This window comes from Macrobrachium nipponense, chromosome 12, assembly GCF_015104395.2.
Source record: "Macrobrachium nipponense isolate FS-2020 chromosome 12, ASM1510439v2, whole genome shotgun sequence".
NCBI classification, from domain to species: domain Eukaryota; kingdom Metazoa; phylum Arthropoda; class Malacostraca; order Decapoda; family Palaemonidae; genus Macrobrachium; species Macrobrachium nipponense.
The window spans coordinates 19,355,349-19,365,348 of NC_087205.1; the positions used below are offsets into that span (position 1 = coordinate 19,355,349).

Consider the following 10,000-nt stretch of genomic DNA (forward strand, 5'->3'; position numbering starts at 1 on the left):
CACCAAAAGAAAGAAAAAAAACTGACATCTAATACTCTCTACTGAAATAAACAAAAATATATAGGTAACAGTCTTAAGAATATACAGAACTTTTACCGACAAATAGCAAATAATAGTTAGAACAACGCGATCCCCAAGTGAGAGTGAGAATGGGATTGGAAAGAATGAGTGAATGAGAATGCCAGTGGGAGAGTGAGAATATGAGAACTCTGCTACCTAGGGTAATAATCTTGTGATTCAGTATTACGACGTCGAAAGTATGCATAATGATCTCGTGATTGAATGTAACGGGTCTCGCCATTAAACATAAGAGTAATATAATTCAATAAAGTCATTTGATTAAATTTTTCAATCTTCTCATTAAACAGACCAATCTCGTGAGTGTATATATCAATCTCATGATTCAACACAATGGTCTAGTGATTTAATATAACACCTTGCGATCAAAATTAATAATTTCATCGTTCACCATCAACTACAACAAAATTAAGAACATAATGCGGGCCTGCATTCGGATTGATAACAAAATCGAATCAACACTTCTTAGGCCTATGGAATCTATCTGCAACTTTTTTAGATAACTTATGGACAGACAGACAGACAGACACGGTGGATACACATATCCGCCCAGCTTCGATGGCAGGTGTAAAAATATCGAAAGTACAAGAGAGCCAGTGTAGCAAACATGAATCAGAATCATGTTCATTATATAAATAAGAATCGGTCTACCAAAACGTGAATCATACTGTCAAGAATCACCGCGAAATTGAGGAGTCGCCCAGTGCTGGATCAGAACACACATATCATATATATAAAAAAACGCTAAAAACATAAAGAATAAAGAATGAATGGGCTACTGGTCAGAATTTATTTGCTAAGAATACTAACATCAATGCCTGAGCTAAAATAAAAAGAATCCTTACAAGTCGATATTACAATGCTATGATGAGGTTTCATCATAAATAAGATGGTTGTCAAGATATGAATATTACCGCTTAAGCTAAAAGTATAATCGATATTGACAACATAACATTTCCATGATTAGACGAAGTGTAAAAATACAAATCACGATACAAAAAAATCGTAACTTTAAGAAAAATCTAACTTGTTTTCTCTCTTCTTTTGGATTTACTCATTTCCCTTAACCACGGAACAATTGCATAACGGTTATCATTATTCGCCGGTTGGTTATTTTAGTTAATTTCATCGCCAGTGCTCATAGTAAATGAGTTCGATCCACGGTATCAGGGAGTCCAGATTCAGTGGATCGAATAATTAAATTTAAATCCCACTGAATCAGTCTACCGCCAACGGTACCTCCAACCCCTCAACCACCATCCCCCGGTACAATCCTCTCCGGAAAAACTGGTCGACATGAAGTTGAGAAAAATGTTAACCGTGGGGATTTTTCCAAATGTTTTAAACTTAGCGCCTCGCTCCTCGTAAATGCAGATCAAGTTTATCAATAAAAAAAATGATAATAATTTGCCATCGTTATGACTCATCGGGGAGTCTACAGTCACTGTCTTCTTATTAATATTCATTTTATTGAATTTTGTATTCTAATATCTAAATATATTAGAATACAAAATTCAATAAAATGGAATATTAATAACAAGACAGTGACTGTAGACTCCCTGATGAGTCATAACGATGGCAAATTATTATCCAGAACACGTCATTGTAGCATGCTGAGCATTTAGGCCTACGTGAATTGTAAAAGTATAAACTAAACTATAAATAAAAACAAAGTAGAAATAAGAGGACATCCAAAGGCATTTAGGAAGGTACAACCCAACCTAAAAATGATTACTTATCTCATCACATTTCCTACACAACAATTTTCGCCAGCTTCCACAAACTGCTAATTACACTCGTGTGTTCCATCAAGATGTTAACAAATATTCTTAAATGCATTTTAACACGACTTGCAATGCCAGTGTTACTATCTTTTTTATGTTCTGTTTTTATTCTTTCCTTAAACTGCCGTTTTTTCCGGGTAGGAAACCACACATCAGCCGTCAGTGGAGATTGGGCAACCTTTCCATGACCTCGCAAACGTGACTTGTGTTCTAGCTTACAGAAAATCCAGCATTAAACTTTGGTGTAAAACGGACTTTCCTAATGTTAAATAATAGCTCACGTAGAACTCGTATCGTGTTTCATAATGGAAGTATGCGTGAAATTCAAAGAAATCCAAAATGTTTGTAAGAGATGCAAGGGCATATCGTTGATTGACTCTACGACCCCTTCTTAACTCAGGCTAGACTCAAGTTACCAGTCTCACTTCGTTCTGAACTTCTGAGAAATGAAATACCGCAAAGCCTTGCGAGTTTGGGCTTCCTGGGTTTGTGTGTCAGTGTATGTGTGTGTGTGTGTGTGTGCGTTGATAAGAAGGAGGGAGCGGGTGTTAAGGAAGGTTTGTCCAACATCATGCTATCTCCTAGACCTGTGCAAGCAGCAGTGGGTTACTACGAGGCAAGAAAACCAACAGAGAACGAGTATATGATACCACAATTTGACATCCACAGTGATTCTTTCTCTGAGGCCTCTGTTAGTTCGTTCTTCACAATCCTCAATAAAAAGAACACATGAATTTAACGCCAACTTGAAAGGAATGTTTTTTTTACACTAAATTCCTTCGGAGGTTTCTGGATCTGAAAACCCCGTTACGTTTTTCTCACGAATATCACTCAGCAGAAAGAAACATTATTCTTTTTACATCGGGGTAAAGAGAAGAAATGAACCAGAGATGGCTCTGAAATCGATGAATTACAGTGGCCTGGAAGTGGGAGTTCTCTGTATGGAAATGAATGTTTGTTATAGTACTTCGTTCATAAGGCATTGAGCTGAGGCAGTGGCATTATATTACCTCATGCTTTGTAGGAAGAGCAGTAGCGTTTATAATCTAATTGTTGGAGGCCTACCACGACATTTACAAGGAGTTACAAGGATTAGGATGTCTCAAAGACTTGTTAGTCCATCCGAGGAGACATCGTGTGCTCACTTATCTGTAGAAGCAGGGTTTACTGTGCATTCACAGTGTGCTAATGACTTTGTCTAGCTTTCTTTTAAACTCCTCCACACTGTTGCTGTTCACAACTTCTGGTGGCAGTTGCTGGGAATATAAACGCTTGAACTACTTCAGCTGAGAGAGAGAGAGAGAGGAGAGAGAGAGAGAGAGAGAGAGAGAGAGAGAGGGAGAGGGGGGGGAGGAGGAGAGAGAGAGAGAGAGAGAGAGAGAGAGAGAGAGAGTTGTTATCCCATTTGTTTTATCAGGTGTGTTTGTTATCATTAATCGGACGCCAATTTAGAACAGAACATGTCCAGTCTCACCACCTCGCTTGACTATGCTACAGATAAAAGGACAACACCTTTCTCCTCTTATTTTTCGTCAGCAACTCTATATTGAGATATTTTTACATCCATGACTGTCGCAAGTCTCGGTAAACAATATGCCAAGTAAAAGCCCCAGCCTAGTACTAGTAAAGTTACTATTTATAGTACTAGACTAAAACCTGAGTAACCATTTCCTCTTTTATTTTAACGGCATAACTGCTAAAATTCTCAACAACTAAATCATATTAAAAACTAACTGCGTAGACATCAATCACATCAAAAACATTACACCAATTTCTGGGGACGATCTTCAATACATTATTAAAATACCTTTGCGTAACGTCAAGGCCTCGGCGTAACTTATCAAAGCTAAAACTTACGCAAGACTTTTTATGGGAGGCAACACCCCTTTTATGACGTTAAGAAAGGCATCACCTTTGTAAGTGCCGCATCAGAAATTCAAGAAGACCGCTTCCACGACGTGACAACGGTACAAGAAGTGAGACCGCACGAGGTGAGGATCGAATATGCCTGCGTGCAAATCAGGGTTACGCTTACACACACACACACACACACACACACACACACACACACACACACACACACACACACACACATATATATATATATATATATATATATATATATATATATATATATATACGTTGTTGCTAGTCCACTGCAGGACAAATGCCTCAGAATGCCGTTCCACTCCCGTCTGTTTATGGTCTTTTCATGCTAATCTATACCCGCAAATTGTCTTAGCTCGTCAATGCATCGTCTTCTCTTTCTTCCCCTGCTTCGTTTGCAATCTCTAGAATGAATTGAATATTGGTAACTGAGCCTGTCAGGATTAAAAACTGAGTTTAATATAGTCACCCCAAGAATCTAGGGTCACAATGAGGCAATAGAAGCCAAATCAGGAAAACATATGAATTTACGACATTTGGTCCCGAGCATATCCTTAAACCATCGAAAATCCAACATATTTTGTAACACAGCAATACGCAAGTAGTGATTACATTACATAATCCTAAAATATATTATTTTACAATAATGCTCGTAATGATAATGTCCGTAAGTATGTCATCGTCACTTATCAATCTACAAATTCTGCCCCACAACAGTCCGTTAGTAGTGGCGATTACACTCAATACACTTATAATTCATTATTTTATAATAATAATAATCATAACAATAATTTCCTTTCCTTAAGTTGTACATTATGGCCACTTATTTATCAGCGTTGCACACGTCAAACCTCGCGTTCGCGGAATTGCAGCGTGGAAATCATGAACTCGAGGATCAAGCAGTTCGTGTAAACCTTCCATACTCTTCTCGTTAAGAATAGGATATTTCTGCCCCTTCAAGGACTATCCGAGTTCTTGAAGCAAGTTTGTCATTACGTAATAAGTGATCGTAAACGGTCCTCTAGATTTTATTGATTTATATATCAATTTCATTATTTATTCATTCATTTATTTACGTAACAAAAGCGGTAACTGGCTACTAAAACCAATATCGGCCTAAAAAGTATGAAAACTCAAGTCCGGTATCAGTTGCAAAACTGACCTATAAATGCACACTCTCTTGAGAGAGAGAGAGAGAGAGAGAGAGAGAGAGAGAGAGAGAGATCGCGCACACATTTATACATATACGTAAATTGCGCGTAATGTACTAACATGCGAGCTGTTTGTGCGCAAGTGGACACCTATGTGTTAACAGCCCACTGCATCATACCACTTTCCATTTCGCAATCACCGGTCAGTCTCTCCATGTTCCACTATCCAAACATATGCTCCTCTCTCTCTCTCTCTCTCTCTCTCTCTCTCACACACACACACACACACACGCGCGCGCGCGCACATGCACACACACACACACCCAGGTGGAGACGAATGGGAAGGTTCATTAAAATCTAGGTCCCTGGTTCTAAGGGCTCACTCCACAAACAGTTGCGGGCTCATCATACGCTATTCGCGTGAGGTGCAGCACTTTATTTCCTTGTTTTTTTCTCTCTCTCTCTCTACAATTTCAATCGTCTTTAGTTTCAATTTATTTTATAGTACTTCAAAACGGTTACTTTAATTCGTTTCCATTTCCCCGAAAGATTTACAAAAGATTTCCACTTTACCGTTAACCCTCCCCCTTCCATTTCTTTTCTCTTTTTAACTGGGGCAGAGCCATGCTATTAGCTTTGGCATCTAACGGTTTCCAGGTTAACAAAAGTCTTAATTTTCAGAGGTAACCTTATAGAATCCCCCAGTTTTCAAATGTTAAGGGATTTCAGGCTCTCTAAAGCAATCTCGTGGTCTTTTGTTTCTCTTATGGTTTTACGCCTGAATAAATGTTCGGTGCTGTCTTCTTCCACTCTATAGTATAACACTGTTGATCTTAGCGTTAGCAGTGACTTAACCTATGCCGCTGGTGTTGGTCGACTGTCGCGAGTTTGGAAGAGAGAGAGAGAGAGAGAGAGAGAGAGAGAGAGAGAGAGAGAGAGAGAGAGAGAGAGAGACTATAATAGATATGAGTGATGATTGCAAAACCATCCACGAACTATTCAGAAGAAACTCTATTCTCTCTTATAGAATCCTCTACTGAAAGTCCTCTTATGTTTAACTTAAAAAGTTCTCTGTGGACATTCTCTCTCTCTCTCCCTCCCTCTCTCTCTCTCTCTCTCTCTCTCACACACACACACACACACACACACACACACACACACACACATTTACAAACACAATCTTCGCACACTCTTAACCTCTTATTCTCGACCCTTTTTCCTCTTGACGCTTTTTTCCACACCATTAATGCTCTCTAGCTCTCCCTCTCTCGTAGAATAATGATATTACATCACGTGAACCGGTATCCTATGACGACATTCCCTAAACAAACGTATCCGTAGGGTGTCCATCCTTTCCTCCTCTCCCACAACCTCAACCCACCCTCCAAATAAAGGGAACAATTCCCCCCTCCCCCAGACTTAGAACCACTCCACCGCCCTCCTTTCGTATATCCTTTTCCTCTAGTTCTTCCCTCCCCCCACTAGGAAACAACGGAAGTCCACCCCCATCCCCAATCTTCCCCACCCACCGTCCCGAAAGAGGGTTTCCCCCGCAAGAGGAGAGAGTAAATAGAGTATCTGGAGAGGGATACCGGAAGGAAAGGTGGGAGTCGATGGGTTGAGGGAGAGTAGGGGATGGGGGCGGGGGTGGGGGAGGGATACCAGGTGAGCTCAGCCAATCGGTCTACAGCAGGAGGAAGTCAGGGGATTATGGACTCGCTAATGTAACTGCAAACGTGAAAAATAATCGGAGATCAGACAAATAGTCACAAATGTGTATGAAAATGAAAGTTTATGATATGCGATGTCACGTGATGTTGACAAGTCCGTACATTTAATTCGGAAACCGTTAAGTTTACACTGTAAATCCGGCGTCAGTTTGCTCACTTCCTCTCGCTACTCCCTGATGCCAATGTCCCGTTATTGATATTAGCAACTCACGAATGTAAATATTATTAGGATAGTGCGTAAAACATTTAGGTGGAATAAAAGAAACAAAAAAGGGGAACGAGTCATAAATATACTAAACATTCGCACACATTACTTACCATAAAAACAGAAATAAAAGCTTATACTTACACATTCGATAAAAACGACGCTTGCAAACCAAACAAAAGCATATCAACCATAAAACCTTGAATGACCAGTAAATGTAAACTTTATCATAATAATAAACAAGCGTAAAAGATGTGAATGAGAGAAATTTTAAAGGCAAAAGAATGAAAAAGGAAAAAAAGAAAAGAGGACCCTTAAAAACCGACGAGGGCTTCATGCAAGGCGAGCGTCCAGGTGTTTTGAAAGGCCACCTGTTTCAAGTCGCGTTTCGTGCGTGTGTAATAAACGTACTCCATCCATGTGCGAGAGGAGGAAGAGGAGGAGGAGGAGGAGGAAGCAAAAGGGTGGTACTAGATGCAAGCGATAAACGACGGAAATAAAGGTGGTATGAGTGGTACTGAGAAGGTACGGCGATAAGTGACGAAAAGAAAGTTGTGAAGGGGTCAAGAAATAATGCACTAAAAACCGGATAATAAGGATAAAAAGAATCTGGAAAAAAAATGGAGTGGATGATGCAGAAAAGAAAAGGAATCATATATGGGACGAAGGAAATGAAAAGGTGGAGCAAAAAATGGAAAAAGGAGAGAACCAAATATAAGGAACAGTGAAACAGAAATGAAATACTGAAATATTCAGAAAAACAAAGACCAGCAATGAAACAGAAGGAATAACGAGAAAGACTAGACAAAACGAAGCTGAGAATAAAGCTGTAATACAGATGGCGAGGTAGATTAAGAAAAAAATTGAACGAAGAGCAATAAATTAGAAAGTAGATTAAGCCTGGCTCTATTGCTGAACATAAGATTAGCAAAACAATGACATAAATCATTTGAGAAACATCATACACTCACAAAAATCACAATTTTTAACCACATAAAACAGAAATATTAACACAACAAAGAAAGAAAGCTAAGCTAAGATGCGGCGTGTAAACTCGACGAGAGAATAGTTGTAGGAAGGAAGCAGAGTTGAGGAAAAACAAAAAAAAAAAAAAAAAAAGAAAAAAAAAAAAAAGCCGAGGCGTGAGGAGAGTAGAGGAGGAAGGTGGAAAGTGACTTGAGCCAACATGAGCCTCTGGATGTCAGGCAGTAACCGATGGTCACGCTTGCAAGTTTTATTGATCGACTTACTGTCCATATGTTAACGCCAAAGATATATATATATATATATATATATATAATATATATATATATATATATATATATATATATGATATATATGATATATATATATATGTATATATATATATATATATATATATACACACAAACGCACACACACACACACACACACACACACATATATATATATATATATTATATATATATATATATATATATATATATATATATATATATATCTGAATTGTTCTTGAACTTTTAAGGCCATAATGCACTGGACATATAATTGATAGAACTATCAGACACTAATTGATAATATACTATCATTATGTAAGTCTGGCAAGTGTCAGAATGTTTGGTATCTTTATATCCATACTAAAGGCTGGAGGTCCGTCATCCTTTCCAGTCATAATGGAGAATAGATTAAGGAGTACTAGAAAGTCTAGATTCTGCTAACGGTGGACAAGATCATTTTTAAATCCGAAGAGCACCAGACATAATTCTAAGGAAATATACCCTGGATTTGCTAAGGAATCACGTTTTAGAGAACACTTGATGACTACAGTACCAACTACGTTTATCGATACTTTTTGGGACTAGAATTAAACGAAGTGGTATACAGTACAAGGGAAGAAGGGAGGTGGTTGTTGTTTAAGCTTTATGATTTAATAATGAAAATGTTTTCTTTTTTCACGTTCATGCACATACATTGACTGTGCAACCTTCTACGTCAATTATCCAATCCATTCTTAATAAAGGTTCCAATCTAATTCGCCTCACGTCCACTGATTGTCACATAGAGGAGGGAGGGGAGGGGAAGGGTATTGTCTATATAGGAGTGGGTATTTTTTTATTGCTCCTTTCTCCCTTTACGTCACGTTTTCTTACCCCCTTCTTTCGAGGTGACAGTGTTGCCACTTTCTAGAACCAGTGAAGTTATGTTTGTCAGCAAAATTTTGTTGTTACGAATACGTGCTCACGTACATAAACTGAAGCACGCACGCACGTACATAATTTCTATTTACAATAAATTCCTTGTTGCTACGGCTGGGACAGGCAATTCAACATTGTGTAATCAAATTATAAAAATATAAAAGGAGGGTAATACATAATGTGTATATTAAATGAAAATACAAGATAATTTTCTTATCAAATGACAAATCATTTTCCATTATTGTATACAAAAGACAGGAATAAATTATTGAGAAAAATAATGGTTACATAACAATCATCTTCTCATGGAGAAGCAATAATGAAACATAAGTAAGCAATGATTCATCCCAAAATAATGAAGAAGCAATACCAAAGCTCGGATCAAAGTCTATCACGTGATAAATCACTCGCCATACTTCGGAATCATCCCTGTGTTGCCGAGGGAGATGTCAACAGCCGGCTGCAGGACACTCAGCTGGGACAGAACCTTTAAAATTTTCCTTTAAATTCCAACTGTTTTTAACTCTACCGCTCTCCTAAATGACTGGTACACCAACCGTTTCAATCTCAAAAGAAATAAACCGCAGTCTTAATTACTGGTAGGTACTTCATGTAAACAGATCAGTAAACATGAGATTAGTTTAATGCACCTGCTCTGAGAGAAAAAAGGATAGTTTATATTATAAATTCTGTTTTAAAAAATACCCATCGCCTCTGACGTAGAAATAAACAGAATTGTTTTTTGAATTTCGTTACTCGTGTTGTATTCACCACATGAACTTTAGACCAAAGTCCATTACACGTAATAGCTATACACAATAATTCAAGACCTGTGATCACCGAACAACAAAAGTGTAATGTCAGAAATATGTCTAATAATCTAATAATAACAAAATTGCATATTTATATAAGGCTTACCACCACCAACCCTCGGAGAATGTAAACGGTTTCAATACAGTAGTCCCAAAATTGCATGTGAACCAACTCATTC

General features: G+C 38.1%; 1 protein-coding gene across 1 annotated transcript in view; it reads right to left on the reverse strand.

Annotated features, from left to right (window-relative positions):
* The window catches only part of LOC135224391 (pre-mRNA splicing regulator USH1G-like), a 62,442-nt gene that overhangs the window by 51,816 nt on the left and 626 nt on the right, over positions 1-10,000 (reverse strand). The gene's annotated exons all lie outside the window — the stretch shown is intronic.